Here is a 21,584-nt window from a genome sequence, read left to right on the forward strand (position 1 = left end):
CAAAGTCTTGACTCTTCAAAATCAACAAGATGAAGACTAAAGATGCCATATCTTCCACACCAAGGCAGGCATCAATGGAAGGTCCGTCAAGGTCATCATCGATGGAGGTTGTTGCCATAACTTGGCAAGTGAAGAACTATGCTCCAAGCAACAATTGGTCAAGATGAAGCACCCACATCCCTACAAGGTTCAATGGCTAAGCAATTATGGCACAGATGAGGACATCAATACCATTGTTACACCCACAGCCCCTACTGCTATACATACTTGACCAATTACTAGAGCTCGCGCATGCCAATTAAACTACCAGGCACTTCCGTTTCTTGGTAATGATTCTAATGTTCATGAGAATATGATGCTGCCTAAATTGGATACATTTGTTTTGCTTACAAATGAAGGGCCTAGCTTGGAGAAGGATGAACATTGGAGCAAGAACAAACATGGACATGATGGCATGCGCAAGGTGAACAAGAACGGAGTTACAAGTGATGATTTTACGATGTTGAAGCCACCATAATGAGTGCATGAAGCCTTGGACCAAATATACAAGATGCTACTTCATGATTTTCGTCCAGAGGCTATTATAGGTGCTGCGTCACCTTATTATTGGGCCAGGCCCATGTAATTTTGAAATACTTGAGTATAGGCTGCTTTTAGAGTTTGTATGTGTGGGGAAACAAGAGATAGTGTTGGTTTCGGACCCTTTCCCCAAGGGCCACGAAATTCCCCCCCTCTTCCACCATATATACAGCCCTTAGGGCATCGTTTAGACTTTGGGTTTTGTTTAGCTTAAAGTTCGCCATAGCTGCAACTTCATGTACTTCGTTTGTGTTCAACGACCAGAGAAAGACGTCACAGAACCCCACGTTCTTCAACAAAGCTTTCCTCTTATATTCGCAATATCTAGATTGCAATCTCAGTTTCTTGCTTGTTCTTCGTTTCTTGTAGGAAATAGACCCTCGTGGTCAGGTTGATCATGCTACGGCATGGTCAATAATCTCTTGGAGTTGGTTTATCGATTGCTAAGGCGCGACGTCCTCGCACGTCCGTAGTCGGATCATCGAAGTCTACTCCACCCAAAAGATAGGCACCATCTCATCGAAAGATGGGACACCTTTGCCTCTATCAAGTGGTATCACATTTCCAGGTCGCTCAGTGAGATTTTATAGTTTTTCATAGTTTATATTGAGTCTATTATCATACCTACAGTTCACGAAAAAGCCACAAAAAAATTAGGGTTAGTTAATCATATCTGAATGAGTCTGAGCCACTTCATAGTCTTTTTAGTATTTTACTTTGTTGAATTTGCGGTTTCATCGTCATGTCAGTTGCTGGTCTTAGTGCCTAGTCTTTTAGAGTTTTGAGTTCCTGTCATAGTTCTCATGCTGCTGCCGCACCATCATCATTGCCCCTGCCATCTACCACCACCGATTCGAGTCCATATACCACCACCGCTCTGAGTCCATATACCACCACCGCTCCGAGTCCATATACCACCACAGCTTCGAGTCCATACACCACCATCATTCCGAGTCCATCTCATATTAGGTTTGCTTTCACTATCCATTTGTTTCCAGATTCGTGTTTTCCATCATCTTTTGTCGTCCGTAGAAGAGTTTGGTTCCCAAAAAAAATCGATGTTTAGGCCCAAAATTTTCCAAAAACGCACTTGTCAAAAAAATTGGCTATCCTATTTTTAGGTGTTTCTGAGCGTTTTGAGCTAGGTGCCATTATAGAAAGTTTTTTTGAGCCATTTCCAGATTTTGGTCCGGGCAGTCAAAAAAAATTGGTCGCAAAAATTTCGTGTCTATCCTGTTATCTTGACTTGGGAAGAGTTTTGAGAGACTCGCCATTGTAGTGATTTTCGGGGGAAAAGTGCAAAAAAAAGAGCGAAAAAATCAGAGTGTGCTTTTCCCTTGTTTCCGTGCAGCGCCATTATTTTGTTAGTGTTCTAGGCTCGCATCTCTAGCATGGTCTAGCCTAGGACCAGCACAGTACCGTCGTTGAGCATTTATTCAACTTTGCATCTCTGAATTGATTATTGCTGACCCTTTTTGCTACCGTATCATAAGCCTTCCTAGCTCCACATATATCTATGTCATGTGTTTGACTCTCCCTGGCCATTGCTCTATCCAAGCTTTGAGAGTTTTGACTACAACGTTTGCCGATCACCACTTGCTGCTAGGTAAGAACTGGTAAGAATTTGAGATTCACTTGACGGGCTTGTGACACACCACCACCACCACTTCCTAGTAGTCTGTAGGATCATATTCTTTTGTGGTTCTATTGCTGCTAACCATGGCAGGATCACAAGCCGATGAGACTGATTGGGAGAACATGACGAACAAACAGCTAGATGATAAATTTTAGCAAATGATGAGTGGACAGGTGCAAGATGTGCTAAACAGATTTTAAGAGGCCATGGAGAAGAAAGATGGCATTGAGAAGACGTTCGAAACAAAGCTCGATAACAATTTTAATGAATTTCTTGCGCGTCTTCCACAACCACCACCGGCTGCACCTGTTCCACCTCTACAACAACAACAACAACAACAACATCCACAATACCGCCTTCCAAATAAGTGGGATGAGCACATCGCGTTCCAATTGAGCCTGGTCAACATTCTGGTGCCACTGCACCTACTATTGATGCTTCTTTGGCTCTTGCTACTGGTGCTGCTGGTGCCAAGGAGGATGATGATTATGCGGGTGATTACGAGGATGAGGTTGATCAGAATTAGAACTACATGCAACCACCAGCACCAGGTCGTCCACAGGCATATAATGGCAATGGTAGGGCTGCACTACCAGCTCAGGTATGAGATCATGACCATCTTCCTAAACTGAAACTGAATATTCCACCATTTGAGGGCAGATATGTTCCTGATATATATCTTACTTGGGAGTTAGAAACTGAACAACGTTTTACATGTTTACAATACCCCGAGGAGAGACGTGTTGCTGCTGCTCTTTGTGCTTTCACTAGTTTTGCTTGTGTCTGGTGGTCTGAACATCGTAGATTATATCCGAATAATATTCCAACTAATTGGGCTGCTTTGAAAACTGCTATGCGTACGTGTTGGGTTCCACCATTTTTTTTTTCACTGCAATTTTTATATTATTTCAGAAATAAAATGTCTAGCAGTACAAAGAGGCTTGAGCTAAGCCAGAAGTAAAAGAAAAAGAAAAATAAAAAACCACTAGCTACTAATAATTACAAGACAAGGCTGTCAAGCCAGAGATCAAAAGCTCTAGCATAGCTCTTTTTATTCTAAACCTCAGCAAATTGAGTTCCTCCAAGAAAATGGCCTTCCACCCCTGTATGCTAGGTTGAATGGCTTGAAATATGAGATTGTTCCTTGAGATCCAAATGGCCCAAGAAGCTAGGATGATGATTTCCTTTAAGAAAGGCACATGAAGTTTTTGTTTTAGATGAGCAAAAGCTTCCAACACAGAAACATTGGCCTGTCTTGTGGGACAAATCAGGTCCCAACACTGAGTAGCAAAAGGGCATGTCCAAAAAAGATGTTGAAGTGTTTCCTCATGCTGACAATTATTTAGAGCACAATTATAGTTGTCCAACTGAAAAGTTTTCCTTCAAAGGAGTTTCCTAGTGTTGAGCCTGTCATGAAGGAGCCTCCAAAAGAATACCTTGTGCTTTGGTTGACAGGAGCTATTCCAAATCCAGTGGAATTACTGGGGCACAATTTTAACTCCCATCATCATCTTATAGGCCTTAGCAACTAAGAATTGATCATTTCCCCAAATGTAGCTCCAGTTATCTATGCAGTCCAGGTATTCAGAACCCCTCAAAGCTATACAAATGTCTTCCATGGCTTCAAATTCTTGGAAAGCTTGCACCGTCAAGGGTAAATGAAACAGATCCTCCAGAAATTCAGTGTGAATAATGGTGTGCACAGTAGAATTCCTATTCTTCACAAAAGAGAAGAGGTGGGGGAACATGTCTTGCAGACAAGCTGAATGCCATAGGTCAGACCAGAAAAGGGCACTTTTACCATCTCCTATGTGACATCTGGCCAAAGATTTGAAGTTGTCAATGAGCTTAAGGTTTGTCTTCCACCAAAAAGATCCAATCCAACTACTTCCAGGCTGCAAACCAGCACTGTTGTGGGACTCCTAGATCAAGTTAACCCAAGGAATGTTGTGTCTGTTATAAAACTTGTGCAGATTCTTAAGTAACAAAGCTTTGTTTTGGACAAAGATGTCCATCACACCCAAACCTCCTTGATCCTTTGGTCTACAGACAGTGCTCCAGGCCACCATGGCAGGCCTGTGATCCTCCAAATCAGGGCCTCTCCAAAGGCAATGTCTCATAAATTTAATAGCTTGAGTTTTAATAGTGAAGGCATCCCATGAGATAAATCAGCCGAGAGTTGAGAATAGATTTCACCAGCAATAGTCTCCCAGCTAAGGTCATGAAGGAACATAGACCCACAAGTTTCTTCTGTAGCTTTGTGACCAGGGGGAGGCATTGTTCAACAGTGGGTTTATGGAGACCCAACGGTGCACCCAAATATGGAATGGGAAAAGATTCCCTTTTACACTGAAAAGTATTAGTCAAAATCTCAACTTTCTCTTCTGACACATTGATTGGAATGAGGCTTGATTTATTGTAGTTAACTTTAAGACCAGTAGCATCAGCAAAAGTATTGAGGAGGGCTTTGAGGCAGTGAAGTTGCTTTGCATCTTCTTGAAGGAGGACCAAAGTATCATCTTCATATTGAACTATTGGAAAATCAGGGCAGGCATCCACTTGCAAAGGTGAAGTAAGCAATCCCTGCTGCATGGCCTTGTTGAGGATTGACTGAAGAAGGTCTTCTGCAAGCACAAACAGAAGAGGTGACAGAGGGTCTCCCTGCCTCACTCCTCTAAGACAATAGAATTTTTTACCAGGAACACCATTGAGCAAGATAGCAGATGAGGCTGAGGTGAACAACATTTTGATCCAGTTAATCCATTTGTCTCCAAAACCTTTAGCTTTTAAAATATCCAAAATTGCCTGATGTTCAATAGTGTCAAAAGCCTTTTCAAAGTCCAGTTTCAGCACAATAATCTCTTCCTTGGATTTATGGCACTGATGCAAATATTCATAAGCCCATCCCAAGCAGTCATCGATGGATCTCTCTTTGAGGAAGCCATATTGGTTTGTGTGGACCAACTTTAGAATCACTTTCTACAACCTGTTTGCCAACAATTTAGTAACTAGTTTGAGACAACAGTTGAGGAGGGAGATTGGCCTGTAATCATTTGCTGTCAGGGGAGTGCTTCCTTTAGGAATTAAGGTTATGAAAGAGGTGTTCAAACTTTCCAGAGAAATTTTCCCAGCATGAAAATCAGAAATGAATTTGAGCACATCTCGTCTGATAATGTCCCAAAAAGCTTTGAAGAATTTATTATTGAAACCATCAGGGCCAGGTGATTTGTCCATTGGAAGTTCTTTTACAACATCATTAACTTCATCCTCAGTGAATGGCAATTTCAAGTTATCAAATAGAGTGGGATCTTGTCTCTGGCCAAACAAAGATTCCAAATCAAACTGCATGGAGGTTTTGTGAGATGTCCCCATTATTTTCTTATATGTTTCCCAGAGTATTGCAGCTTTCCCAACATGATCAGAATTATCAACTTGGTCATCATTTTGCAGCACAGCAATGTGATTGTGCCTGTAGTTGATAGAAGCCTTTGTATGAAAAAATTTGGTGTTCTCATCCCCAAACTTAACCCCTTTAATATTCCCCCTTTGCTTCCAGTAAATGTTTTGGTTTCTCAGAAGAATTAGCAAATGTTCTTTAAGAAGAATCCTACAATTCCACTCATAAGTTTCCAACTCTCTGAACTCCTCAAAAAGGTCCCATAGGAAATGAGCACATTAATTTTTTTCAATTTGAGCTTTAAGACAAGATAAAGATCTGGCCCACAGTTTCAGAGCTCTCCTTAAGTTTTTAAACTTAGCATTCAAACTTTTTATAGCATCAAGATTCCCCACTAGAATAGTTCTCAAATCTAAAAATTCTTGCGTTGGGGATAGAAGTACCAATTTTTATGACACATGGCAAGTGATCTGATATGGGCTTTGCAAGAGGGAGTACCATGGTGTTAGGAATGTGGTCATCCAAGAAACAGAGGTAAAGAACCAATCAAGCTTGACCAAAAGAGGATTTTGCTGCATATTACTCCAGCTGAATTTTCTACCATGCAAAGGCAATTCAACTAAACCTTGGTTGCTAATTGCTTCATTGAACATAAGCATATCATTAACATCTCCACCAGGTCTATTTCTATCAAATGGAGCCCTCATAAAATTGAAATCTCCCATAATAATCCAGTCCACATCAGCAGGCATGTGAATATTCAGAAACCACTCAATGAACTCAATTTTGTCCTGTGGGTCACATGGTCCATATATGTTGGTGAGAATTTAGGACTGATTGGAGAGCAAACTTGTGAACTGAATGGAGAGTGAAAATCTATTTTGAGCAGTAACTTCTCCAGCAAATTGAGAACCATTCCAAGCAACTAGAAGGCCCCCTGAAGCTCCAACAGAGGGGAGGAAAGCAAATTTATTGATTCTATTGGGATAGAAGTTTTTGATATAAGCAGCATCAAAGGCCTCTCTCTTAGTTTCCTGGAGGCACAATATATTGCAGTCAATCTCATCTATTTTCTGCCTTAAGGCCAACCATTTATCCTGAGAATTCATCCCTCTAATGTTCCTGTTCAGAATATTCCAACTCCTATTTGTGTTATTCATGGATACAAATAGGTATACTACACCAGAAATCAAGCACCAGCACTTGATCCACAATTAAAAGTAAGAAAAGATCACAAAGGACCCTGAGCCACAACACATCACAAAGCCAGCAATACATCCAAAAGCCATAGAGCATAGAAGTTCCATTAAGATAGTACATCTCCAGATGGAATAATTGTTTAAAGTGCCAGCATCCCAGATTTACACCATAAAAAGAGCTATCCAAAAGAGAACATGGGAAACCAAGCAAACTACCCCCAACCACTTTTCCAACTGAGGTCAGCTATCATCATGTAGATGTGGAAGTATTTTCCTCTCCATTGGCCAAGGGAACCTTGACCAACTCCTCTTCAAGCCTTCTTCTTGGCTTCTTAGCCAGCTTGTCCTCCAGCTCCCTCTCAGCAACCTTACAGAAAGAGGCAGTGAAGTTTTTAACAACAGATTTTTGAATAATAGGAGGGACAACATTACAAGGCAGACAACCATTATTTGAGCAGGAATTTCTTTTGTATCCATCATTATCTTTTCTAATTCTTTCACTCCTCCTTACCTCAGTTTCTACCAGGGGAGTTTTTCCACTCCTTCTCTTCCTCGGGTTGTCAGGGCCAAAAGGCAGTAGTAGAGCCTAGGACTCCACATCTTGCATGTTGGAGGCCACTCCAATATTCTCCTTATCCTTATCCTTGCAAGCTGTTCCTCAAGGACAATGGCCTGACAAATAGGAGCATGTGAAGTAGGACACTATCAGGTATATGAAACATTATAGCTTGTTCTATGTTCTCCACAACAGAGAAAAGTTCCCACATTCCATACTTGAGCATATTGACAGTCCAATCAAACTTATCAGGAGTTAAGAGAAGGTGGACAATAAAATTAAACCAACTTACAGGAATGTTGGCAGAAAAGGAGTTCTTATTTTCCAAAGGCTGCTCTTGGAAGTGCTTCTTCCACAACAAGAGGCCATCTTCAGATACAACATGATCATTATTAGTAGTTGCAGCAAGTTGTATGTATTTCAGACCAAGAAGAGAGGTAGCCATGATGAAATGCTCATTAATTTGATTAACCCAATTACCTTGAAGCCCAGACTGAAGATCCCCAATGTTAGTGACTGACTCAAGTCCTCCTCTGGAAGTGTTGATATGTTCAGAATTGCAATGAATGGCCTGGTCTGAAGAAGCACCAGCTTGAGCAGTAAAACAAGGTTCAGAACCTAGCACTGGATCTCCCTGGGGAAAATCTGGAGCAATACTAGTCTCCAAAGCAGGACTCATATGCAGAACAGGGGAATGAGAGCCCAAAACTTGAGAATCGGGGATAAATGCATGGGCAGCTACCTCTGCAACCCCAGTTGGGTTATTGTCATCCACTTGCTGCAGCTGGTTTGCAACAGGAAGGTCCTCAGCATCATTTGCAGCAACCACATTTTGCTCATGCAGCAAATTAGGCTCCTCATCATCAGATTGATATGCCTGAGTAATGTTCTGAAGGCCATTGGAAACCACAATGGAAGGAGGGGGTAAAGCAACAGGCTCATTTTCTCTGAAAATGAAATTCCCAGCTAGCACAGGTGGCAGGAAAATGTATGAATTATCTCCTTCGGAGAAAGACATGTCTGAAGAAAGACTGCTATTGCTAAATGCAGGGAGCAACTCTTCACCATCTGCCCAGGCCATCTCTTCTTGTTGCACAGAATCCAAAAGATCCTCAAGGGGTGCATGCAGGTTGTCCTGTTGTGGCATATTCCAGTTATCATCTTGCTCCCAGTTGTCCTCATTCTGAACATTCAAAATGTTGTTGTTGAGTGCAGCATTGTGGAAGCCAACACCAGGCTCAACATTCTCAGGTAATGGGTGTGGATCCACATTGTCAGGTGGAATCGGATCTTCATCTGCTAGGCCCCAACCAAGAAGTTCACTAGCCAAAACTTCAATGGAGGAAGACCAGCCATCTTCTTCAAACTCATCTCCTTCAGACCATCTCATGCTTTTTGGTATGATTGCCAACTTCATAACACGAGCCTTGACCACAGTATGGCCCATGTGATCATCTTCCTTGTCCCAGGATATCATGCGACCAAACTTACTGACAGCACAGGCCAAACCTTCAGTATTGCAGAAATCAAAAGGAACTCCTGTCAGCAGTAACCAAACTGTCCTATTGAAATGCACCCTCCTATGATTCCTGCCCTCATCATGCTTCACAAAAGAGATGAAGACATCGCCAAATTCATGCGGACTATCAAACACAATCTTGTCTCTATCTCTAACCCTCATTGGGTGGGTCATTGGCAGGGAGTGGATGGATAGTAGCAATAGCCCAATCTTCATGGTGACGAGGACGATGCGGGAGCACAACCCGAGCCACCCCATTGCGGCCCTCAATCTGCTGGATGGCGAACCCATGGGGCACAAAGGGGCACAGGTCGATCGGAATGTTGGCCATCAGAGAAGCCGCAAAGGCGCACACCGTCGTAGTCGAGATTGAGGTGACAGGAGTAGAGTTTGGGCAGAGTGGTGAAGCAGAGGCTGACTGTGGAGAAGTTGAGGAGGCAAGTGCCAATCGAGGCTAGAAATTAGGAAAAGATCCCACAGAAAGCTCGCTAAAAGAGGAAACCATGGGAGGGACGCGGGCCGGGCCATCTGACTTAAACTAATCCTGGACCGCATCGGGGTTCCAGGCCTCGTTGGGTGGGCTGGCAAATGAAGGAAACCGGAGAAAAGGAAAAATCCGAGGTAGCCGTTGCTCGGGACACTCCCTAGCAAAGTGGCCCAGTTGACCACACGCATAGCATTGAAGCGAAATATTTGAAAAACCCTGATTGCCGCCCTGTGAAACCTCAGCGTGAACCTCTCTTGAGGTATTAAGATTCTGCATTAAGGACTCATTATTGTCCGTGACCACATGCAGACCACTAGTAACCAAGGTCCAAGAAGCATCTTCTTCACGATAAAAAATTTGCTCTTCACGCATCCAGTTGGGGACCCCAAAACCCCAAAGCTTAAACACCAATTCAAAGTCCTTTTCAACCACACGACCATGATTATAGATTTCAAAACCCACTGCTTTTCACGCAACCGAAAACTTGAATGATCTGTCCTTGAGATGATGCACACGAAAACCTTGGGGATAGCCACCAAAACAAGATTGAAGAGTGATGCTAACCGTGTGACAATCCAACCGAAACTGAGCACGACAGAAAGAGAACACCAAAGTGAACTCTCGTTGACGAAAACCAGGAGAGAACACCACTGGATGACCAAACTTTTCCCTCATAGAACGTTGGAAATCTTTACGTATTGCAAAGTTGAGAGAAGGAGGATCCATGGCCATCTCCTCGGATCCTAAAGCAAAGGAAATAAAAAAGGTGCTGGCTGCCACCGCTGGAGTGACAAGTGGTAGGAGAGGTGGTGGCCGCCGGGGCTGGAGTGGCCACCGGTGGGAAGGGGTGACCGCTGTGGCCGGAGTGGCCACCAGTGGTGGGTGCCTAGGAGGAGCCTAGGAGAGGAGATGAGAGGAGAGGAGAGGAGAGACACTTTGTCGCTTCTGAAAGACTTCTTCCACCATATTATCAATGTGAATTACTTCAAAAATTGCAGCATTTAAGACAAGGAAAAAATTCTGTAGAAGAATATTATCAGGAATTACAAACTAGAATGATTAGATGTTGTATTGTTGAGGATAATGAAGCTATGCTTGCACCTTTTATGGGTGGATTAAATAAAGCGATTCAGATCATTCTAGAGTATAAGGAGTATAATAATATCACTTGTTTATTCCATCTTGCTTGCAAAGCTGAATGTAAAGTGTAGGATCGATAGGCATTGGCGCGAACTAACTTTTCTGCAGGTCAACCTTCATCATGGACACCGCGTGCATCCTCTATTCCCACACGTCCTACTGTAGCACCACTAACTTCAGGCACCAATTCCAACCGAGATACAAGAAAACAGGCACCATCACCACCATCTGCCAGGAGTACACCTTCCGCTTCTGCACAGAGCTCTTCTTCATCCATGGCATCAACAAGGCAAGCACATGATATTATTTGTCGTCATTGCAAGGGTGGAGGTCATTATGCGAGAGAATGCCCATCTAAGCGTGTGATGATTGCTACTGAAGATGATGGGTATGAGTCCGCTAGTTACTATGATGAGACTTTGGCTCTTATTACAAGTGAAGAACATGGTGGAGATGATTCTGATCATGAGACGCAATTCATGGCTACTGAAGATGCTGACAGGTATGAATGTTTAGTTGCTCAATGTGTTTTGAGTGTGCAGGTTACACAAGCTGAGCAAAATCAGAGGCATAATTTGTTGCATACAAAGGGAGTTGTGAAGGAACGTTCTGTCCGCGTCATCATTGACAGAGGGAGTTGCAACAACTTGGCTAGCATTGAGATGGTGGAGAAGCTATCTCTCACCACAAGACCACGTCCACATCCTTATTACATCCAATGGTTCAACAATAGCGGTAAGGTTAAGGTAACACGTACTATTCGTGTGCATTTTAGTATCTCTACATATGTTGATTATGTTGATTATGATATGGTACCTATGCAAGCATATTCCTTATTACTTGGTAGGCCATGACAATTTGAAAAAAATTCTCTACACCATGGTAGAAACAATCAGTATACTCTCGTTCCTAAGGATAAAAATATTACTTTGCTTCCTATGACTCCTGATGACATTTTGAAAGATGATATTACTGGAGCTAATAAAGCAAAACAGGAGAAAAATAAGAGTGAAAATCAGATTGTGGCAAAAGAATTTGAGCAACAAATGAAGCCTAATAATAAACCGTCTACTGTTGCTTCTGAAACTAGATTAGATATTGATGAGCTAGATTTCAGCAAATCTGTTTGCTATGCCTTTCTGTGCAAGGAGACATTATTTTCATTCGAGGACGTGCCTTCCTCTTTGCGTCCTGCTGTCACTAACATTTTGCAGGAGTTTGCTGATGTCTTTCCACAAGACGTGCCACCGGGATTACTACCTATTCGAGGGATTGAGCATCATATTGACTTAACTCCCGGTGCATCACTACCCAACCGTGCACCATACCGTACCAATCCAGAGGAGAAGAAGGATATTATGCGTCAAGCACAGGAGCTGCTCGACAAAGGTTATATACGCGAATCTCTTAGTCCTTGTGCTGTTTCTATTGTACTAGTGGCAAAAAAGGATGGTACATTGCGTATGTGTGTTGATTGTAGAGGCATTAATAATATTACTATTCGTTATCGTTATCCTATTCCTTGGCTAGATGATATGCTTGATGAATTGAGTGGCTCTACAATATTCTCCAAAGTTGATTTGCGTAGTGCATACCAGCAAATTCATATGAAATTGGGAGATGAATGGAAAACAACATTTAAAACTAAGTTTGGTTATATGAGTGGTTAGTAATGCCTTTTGGGTTAACTAATCCACCTAGTACTTTCATGAAATTAATGAACGAAGTTTTATGTGTTTTCATTGGACGATTTGTGGTACTCTATTTTAATGATATACTGATTTATAGCAAATCTTTGGAAGAACATTTGGAACATCTACGTGCTATTTTTATTGCTCTACATGATGCACGTTTGTTTGGTAACCTTGGGAAGTGCACCTTTTGCACCGACCGAGTATCTTTTCCTGGCTATGTTGTCACTCCACAGGGAATTGAAGTTGGTAAAGCCAAGATTGGCTATTGAGAGTTGGTCGCAGCCTAAAACGGTCACACATGTGAGGAGTTTTCTTGGCCTCGCTGGATTCTATAGGCATTTTGTGAGAGATTACATCACCATTGCTGCACCTCTCAATGAGCTTACATAGAAGGATGTGCCTTTTGTTTGGGGTACCGCACAGGAAGAAGCCTTCATGGTATTGAAAGATAAGTTAACACATGCTCCTTTACTCCAACTTCCCGATTTTAATAAGACTTTTGAACTTGAATGTGATGCTAGTGGAATTGGATTAGGTGGTATGTTACTACAAGAAGGCAAACCCGTTGCATATTTTTCTGAAAAATTAAGTGGGCCTAGTCTGAATTATTCTACTTATGATAAAGAATTATATGCTCTTATTCGGACTTTAGAAACATGGCATCATTATTTATGGCCCAAACAATTTGTTACGCATTCTGATCATGAATCATTGAAACATATTAAAAGTCAAGCTAAACTGAATCGTAGACATGCTAAATGGGTTGAATTCATTGAGATTTTCCCTTATGTCATTAAACACAATAAGGGTAAAGAAAATGTTCTTGCTGATGCATTATCTCGTCGCTATACTATATGCTTTCACAACTTGACTTCACAATATTTGGTTTGGAGACAATCAAAGATCAATATGTGCATGATGCTAAATTTAAAGGTGTATTACAGAATTGTAAAGAAGGTAGAACATGGAACAAGTTCATCGTTAGTGATGGATTTTTGTTTCGTGCTAACAAGCTATGCATTCCGTCTAGCTCCATTCGTCTTCTGCTGTTGCAGGAGGCGCATGGAGGAGGATTAATGGGACACTTTGGCGTGAAGAAGATGAAGGATGTACTTGCTACAAATTTCTTTTGGACAAAGACGAGACGGGACGTCAAAAAGCTAAGTCACGACTCAATCCTCATGGTTTATATATGCCTTTGCGTGTACCTAGTGTTCCATGGGAGGATATCTATGGACTTTGTTTTTGGTTTAGCTCGATCAAATAAGGGGCCGGATAGCATATTTGTTGTTGTGGATAGGTTCTCGAAAATGGCACAATTTATACCATGTCATAAAAGCGATAATGCTGTTAATGTTGTTGATTTGTTCTTTCGTGAAATTATTCGCTTGCATGGTGTGCCAAATACTATTGTTTCATATCATGATACTAAATTTCTTAGCCACTTTTGGAGATGTTTATGGGCTAAGTTGGGGACTAAACTGCTTTTTAGTACTACTTGTCACCCCAAACTGATGGACAAACTGAAGTAGTCAATAGAACATTGTCTACTATGCTTAGGGCTGTTTTGAAGAATAATAAGAAAATGTGGGAAGAATGCTTGCCACATTCGAATTTGCTTATAATCGTTCATTGCATTCTACTACTAAGATGTGCCCTTTTGAAAATATGTATGGTTTCCTACCTCGTGCACCTATTGATTTGTTGCCTCTTCCATCTTCGGAGAAGGTCGATTTTGATGCTAAACGACAAGCTGAATTGATTTTTAAAAATGCATGAGTTAAGTAAGGAAAATATTGAGCATATGAATGCTAAATATAAACTTGCTGGAGATAAGGGTAGAAAACATGTTGTGTTTGCACCTGGAGGTCTTGTTTTACATTTGCGTAAGGATAGATTTCTTGATTTGTGCAAATGAAAGCTAATGCCACGTGCTGATGGTCCGTTTAAGGTGTTAGAGAAAATAAATGATAATGAATATAAACTTGAGCTTCCTGCAGATTTTGGGGTTAGTCCCACTTTTAACATTGCAGATTTGAAGCCTTATTTGGGTGAGAAAGATGAGCTTCCGTCGAGGACGACTTCATTTCAAGAAGGGAGGATGATGAGGACATCAATACCATTGTTACACCCACATCCCCTGCTGCTATACATACTTTACCAATTACTAGAGCTCGCACACGCCAATTAAATTACCAGGTACTTTCGTTTCTTGGTAATGATTCTAATGTTCATGAGAATATGATGCTGCCTAAATTGGATACATTTGTTTTGCTTACAAATGAAGGGCCTAGCTAGGAGAAGGATGAACATTGGAGCAAGAACAAGCATGGAGATGATGGCATGCGCAAGGTGAACAAGAACGAAGTTACAAGTGATGATTTCAAGACATTGAAGCCACCATAATGAGTGCATGAAGCCTTGGACGAAATATACAAGATGCCACTTTATAAATTTCGTCCAAAGCCTATTCTTGGTGTTGCGTCACCTTATTATTAGGCCAGGACCATGTAATTTCGAAATACTTGAGTATAGGCTGCTTTTAGAGTCTGTATGTGTGGGAAACAAGAGATAGGGTTGGTTTCGGACCCCTTTCCCAAGGGCCACGAAATTCCCCCCTCTTCCTCCATATATACAACCCTTAGGGCGTCGTTTAGACTTTGGTTTTATTTAGATTAAAGTTCACCATAGATGCAACTTCGCGTACTTCGTTTGTGTTCAACGACTAGACAAAGATGTCACAGAACCCCACGTTCATCAATAAACCTTTCCTCTAATATTTGCAATATCCAAATTGCAATCTTAGTTTCTTGCTTGTTATTTGTTTGCTTGCAGGAAATAGAACCTCGTGGTGAGGTTGATCGTGCTCCGACATGGTCAATAACCTCTCGGAGTTGGTTTAGCAATTGCTAAGGCGCGACGTCCTCGCACGTTCGTAGTCGGATTGTCGAAGTCTACTCCACCCAAAACGATAGCCACCATCTCATCGAAAGATGTGACACCTTTGCCTCTATCAGGCACAATCCCAGTCGAGCATACAGTGAAAGTTTCCTTCAAGATCGGAGCATACAAAGACACTTTGGAGTGTGATGTCGTCCCTATATCCGTTTGCCACCTCCTTCTTGGTCAACCATGGCAATTTGACTGAGGCGTCATCCACAACGGGCGTACTAATCGCTATAGCTTCAAGATGCAAGGAAAGGAGTACGTGCTATGACCTATGTCTCCAAGTCAAGTAATCACCGACAAGCAAGCCACCCATCGTGGAGAGAATAATGAGAGAGCGAACCACCACAAAGAGAGTGAGCGCCACAAGCCAAAATCGAGTGCCTCCACGATGAGCGACAAGAAAAAGTTAGTCCTATTTGCTACCAAAAGTGAGATGAGAGAAGTGTGTGAGAACCCATCGAGTGTTATGCACGTTGTTCTTGTGTGCAAGGATGGGGAACCAAAAACTAACACCCCTCACAATCTACCTTTAGTGTTTCAATCTCTTTTGCAGGAATTTCAAGATGTTTCCCCCGATGAGCTACCTCCGGGTCTACCTCCTCTACGAGGCATTGAGCATCAAATCGACCTCATCCCCGGAGCGCCACTTCCAAACAAAGCTCCATACCGAGTCAACCCCGAAGAAACTAAGGAGATCCAACGGCAAGAACAACAACTCATCGACAACGGTCATGTACGTGAAAGCAAGCCCTTGTGTCGTCCTGGTAATCCTTGTTCCCAAGAAGGATGGTACATTTCACATGTGTTCCGATTGTCGTCCTATCAATTCTATTACCGTACGTTATCATTACCCTATTCCACGCTTAGATGATATGCTAGATGAGCTTAGTGGAGCCACCATCTTCTCTAAGATTGATCTTAAGAGTGGCTACTATCAAATACGCATCCAATAAGGTGATGAATGGAAAACCGCATTTAAGACCAAATTTGGCTTATATGATTGGCTAGCTATGCCAATGGGTTTATCCGAAGCACCCGGTACTTTCATGTGAGTCAAGCATTTTGTTCTTCAACCCTATATTGGTGTATTTGTTGTGGGATATTTTGATGATATTCTTGTATTTAGAAAGTCTCTCAAAGATCATGTCACCCATCTTAGAACCGTGTTGCAAACCCTTAGGAAAGAGTGCCTTTATGCTAATATGGACAAATGCCTTTTTGGTGTTCGTAAGCTTGATTTCTTGGGTTTCGTTGTGTCTTCTAAGCGTGTTCATGTAGATGAATCTAAGATCAATGCTATTAAAACTTGTCCCCAACCAACCAACTTGCAACAAGTGCGTAGTTTTCTTGGTTTAGCTGGTTTCTATCATCGTTTTGTGAAGGATTTTAGCACCATAGCTTCACCTTTGCATGCTTTGAGTAAGAAGAATGCGCCATTTGTTTGGGGACCATCCCAAGATACCGCATTTAATGATCTTAAGTATTTGCTTACTCATGCTCCCGTGCTTTCATTTCCCAACTTTGACAAACCTTTTGAAATTCATTGCGATGCCAGTGGTAATGGCATAGGAGGTGTTTTAACGCAAGAAAAGCGCCCCATAGCATACTTTAGTGAGAAACTTTTTAGAGCGCAAGTCAATTATCCCATCTATGACAAAGAGCTCTATGCCTTAGTGCGAGTTTTGTGCCAATGGGAACATATCTTCGCCCTCATGAATTTATCATTCATACCGATCATGAAATGCTTAATTATCTTAAGGGTCAAACTAAGTTGAACAAGTGTCATGCTAAGTGGAGTGAATTCATTGAGTCATTTCCTTATGTCATCAAGTACATCAAAGGTAAGGAAAATGTGGTGGCGGATGCTCTTTCCCGCATATGCATGCTTGTCACTAAACTTGAATTGAATGTCATTGGCTTTGATCACATAAAAGACTTATATGCGCATGATCATACTTTTGCTATTCCTATGCCAAATGTTTGACGCATGCGTCTTGGGAACGCTATTACCTCAAGGATGATTATCTTATGAGAGCTAACAAACTATGTATCCCCGAGTCTTCTCTTCGTTTGTTACTTTTGCAAGAGGCTCATGGAGGAGGACTAAAGGGACACTTTGGACGCAACAAGACATTCGCCACGCTCTCCAAGAACTACTTTTGTCCCAAGATGTTCCGAGACGCCTCACACTTCACCAACCGATAATCTACATGTCACAAAGCTAAGTCAAAAGCTCAATCCCATAGTCTTTACATGCCCCTTCCAATTGCATATCATCCATGGGAAGATATTAGCATGGATTTCATGCTTGGTTTGCCTAGAACTAGAAATGGCAAAGATTCCGTGTTTTATGTTGTGGACCGATTCTCTAATATGGCTCATTTTATCCCCTGCAACAAGATAGACGATGCTTCACATATTGCCAATCTTTTTTTGTAGGGAAATCTTGCGATTACATGGAGTACCAAAGACGATTGTCTCGGAATGCAACGTCAAGTTCTTAAGTTACTTTTGGAAGACTCTATGCACCAAGCTCAAAATCAAGCTCTTGTTTTCTTCGGCATACCACCCTAAAACCGACGGCCAAACGGACGTGACGAAACATAAGCTCTCCACTCTACTATGTGTGTTGATAAAGACTAACATCAAGGAGTGATAGGAGTGTCTACCCATTGCTGAGTACGCCTACAACCGAGCAAGACATTCAACTACCGGAAATTACCCCTTTGAGGTCATCTACGGTTTCAACCCGTTGTCCCCATTGGACATTCCCCCTTTACCACTACAAGAGCGCATCAACATGGATGCGAGTGCATGAGTGACCTACCTCAAGAAGATGCATGAAGATACCAGGCACACCATCGAGCGCCAAGTACAATCACTCGCGACCAAGCTCAACATCAACAAGCAACCCATGATATTCGGTGTTGGAGATCTCGTGTGGCTACACCTTCGCAAGGAACGCTTCCCCAATGTACGTAAGTCCAAGCTTCTACCTCGAGACGACGGACCATTCAAGGTGCTAGCACGCTACAACAACAATGCATACAAGATCGATCTCCCACGTGACAAGTACAACGTGAGCGACATCTTCAACATCAAAGATCTCTCGCCCTACCATGGTGATGAGGCTTTCGATCCGAGGTCGGATCTTCCCCAAGGGGGGGGGGGAGATGATGCGAAGCATCCTATGGTTATCCCCATGGACCTACCTTCGTCTCCCATGACACCACTTGGACCAATGACAAGATCCCGTGCGAGAGCTATTGAAAACGAGGTTAACTCTCTCCTTGTTGAACTCCCTTTTGACCCACTTGAGACATGTCTACTACCTCAAACGGAGATGCTTTGTGTGCTTAGGTACCAAGGAAGCAACCAAGGAGAAGTTACGATGCAAGATGGACATCGAGAGCATGAAGACAATCTGCCCAGCCCAGAAGGACCGGTACAACCGCCCATGTACCGCCCAACATCCGCCCGAGTGGTACAATCGCTACTGCCCAACTACCGTCCAGCTTGTGTAATCGAGCGATGCAAGGCTGGTACAACACCGATTTATCCCCATAACAGCCAGGAGACCAGTACAACCTCTCCAAACACCGGTACAACTGCTACCCCCTTCCGTGAACACCTCCAGGAACCAGCACCTGAGCTCCCAGCGGTTCAACCGCCCCCATGACCGGTACAACCGCCCTCATCACTAATAAAAGCATGGCATGGGCGATCATGCCACCATTGTATAGGCTACGCAAGCCTAGTCCAAGGAATATTCAACCAATCAGAACCTCTGGCAAGGTCTCCCTTGATGCTATAAATAGGGGAAACCCGAGCCTCATAGGGGGTCAATCTTTTGGCCTTAGAAGAGACACATGCCTTGATATAGGCAAAGGTGTCCCGTCTTTCGATGAGATGGTGATTATCGTTTTGGAGGAGTAGACTTTGACAATCCGACTATGTACGTGCGAGGACGTTGCGCCTTAGCAATCGCTAAACCAACTCCGAGAGGTTATTGACCACGCTGGAGCACGATCAACCTGACCACGAAGGTCTATTTCTTGCAAGCAAACGAAGAACAAGAGAGAAACTAAGATTACAATGTGGATACTGCGAATATAAGATGAAAGCTTTATTGATCAAGGTGGGGTTCTGTGACGTCTTTGTCTGGTCATTGAACACAAACAAAGTACGCGAAGTTGCAGCTATGGCGAACTTCTAATCTAAACAGAAACCGAATGTCTAAACGGTGCCCTAAGGGTTGTATATATGGAGGAAGAGGGGGGATTCATGGACCTTGAAGGAGGTGTCCGAAACCAACCATATCTCTTATTTCCCCACACATACAGACTCTAAGAACAGCCGATACTCAAGTATTTCGAAATTACATTGGCTTGGCCCAAAAATAAGGTGACGCAGCACCTATAATAGCCTCTGGGTGAAATTTGTGAAGTGGCATCTTGTATATTTCGTCCAAGCCTTCTTGCCCTCATTACGGTGGCTTCATAGTCCTGAAATAATCACTTGAAACTCTATTATTGTTCCCCTTGCGCATGCCATCATCTCCATGCTTGTTCTTGCTCCAATGTTCACCCTTCTCCAAGCTAGGCCCTGCATTTGTAAGTAAAACAAATGTATCCAATTTAGGCAGCATTATATTCTCATGAACATTAGAATCATTAGCAAGAAATGAAAGTACCTGGTAATTTAATTGGCGTGCGCGAGCTCTAGTAATTGCTCCAGTATGTATTGCGACACGGGCTGTGGGTGTAACAATGGTATTGATGTCCTCATCATCCTCCCCTTCTTGAAATGAAGTCGTCCTCGATGGAAGCTCATCTTCCTCATCCAAATAAGGCTTCAAATCTGCAATGTTAAAAGTGGGACTAACCCCAAAATCTGCAGGCAGCTCAAGTTTATATGGATTATCATTTATATTCTCTGACACCTTAAATGGACCATCAACACGTGGCATTAGCTTTGATTTATGCAAATCAAGAAATCTATCCTTATGCAAGTGTAACCAAACAAGATCTCCAGGTGAAAACACAACATGGTTTCTACCCTTATCTCCAGCAAGTTTATATTTAGCATTCATATGCTCAATGTTTTCCTTAGTTAACTCATACATTTTTAAGATCGATTTAGCATGTTGTTTAGCATCAAAATTAACCTTCTCCGAAGATGGAAGAGGCAACAAATCAATAGGTGCACGAGGTAGGAAACCATACACAATTTCAAAAGGGCACATCTTAGTAGTAGAATGCAATGAACAATTATAAGCAAATTAAATATGAGGCAAGCATTCTTCCCACATTTTCTTATTATTCATCAAAACAACCCTAAGCATAGTAGACAATGTTCTATTTACTACTTCAGTTTGTCCATCATTTTGGGCGTGATAAGTAGTACAAAAAAGTAGTTTAGTCCCCAACTTAGGCCATAAACATATCCAAAAGTGGCTAAGAAATTTAGTATCACGATCTGAAACAATAGTATTTCGCACACCATGCAAGCAAATAATTTCAAAAAAGAACAAATAAGCAACATTAACGGCATCATCGCTTTTATGACATGGTATGAAGTCTGCCATTTTCGAGAATCTATCCACGACGACAAATATGCTATCGCTCCCCTTCTTTGTTCGAGGTAAACCTAAGACAAAGTCCATAGATATATCCTCCCAAGGAACACTAGGTACAGGCAAAGGCATATATAAACCATGAGGATGGAGTCATGACTTAGCTTTTTGACATGTAGTCCAACGAGCAACAAAGCGCTCAACATCCCGTCTCATCTTTGTCCAAAAGAAATGTGTAGCAAGTACGTCCTCCATCTTATTCACGCCAAAGTGTCCCATTAATCCTCCTCCATCCGCCTCCTGTAACAACAAAAGACGAACAAAGCTAGCTGGATTGCACAGCTTGTTAGCATGGAACACAAATCCATTATTAAAACAAATTTGTTCCATGTTCTTCCTTCTTTACAATTCTGCAATACATCTTTAAAATCAGCATCAAGCACCTATTTATCTTTGATGGTCTCCAAACAAAATATTTTGAAGTCAAGTTGTGAAAGCATAGTATAGAGACGAGACAATGCATCAACAATAACATTTTCTTTACCCTTCTTGTGTTCAACGATATAAGGGAAAGTCTCAATGAATTCTACTCATTTAGCATGTCTACGATTTAGTTTAGCTTGACTTTTAATATGTTTCAAAGATTCATGATCATAATGCATAACAAATTCTTTGGGCCATAGATAATATTGCCATGTTTCTAAAGTCTGAACAAGAGAAGATAATTCTTTATCATAAGTAGAATAATTCAGACTAGGCCCACTCAATTTTTCAGAAAAGTATGCAACGGGTTTTCCATCTTGTAATAAAATTCCTCCTAATCCAATTCCACTAGCATCAAATTCAAGCTCAA

This window comes from Triticum aestivum, chromosome 1B (genome assembly GCF_018294505.1).
Source record: "Triticum aestivum cultivar Chinese Spring chromosome 1B, IWGSC CS RefSeq v2.1, whole genome shotgun sequence".
NCBI lineage: Eukaryota > Viridiplantae > Streptophyta > Magnoliopsida > Poales > Poaceae > Triticum > Triticum aestivum.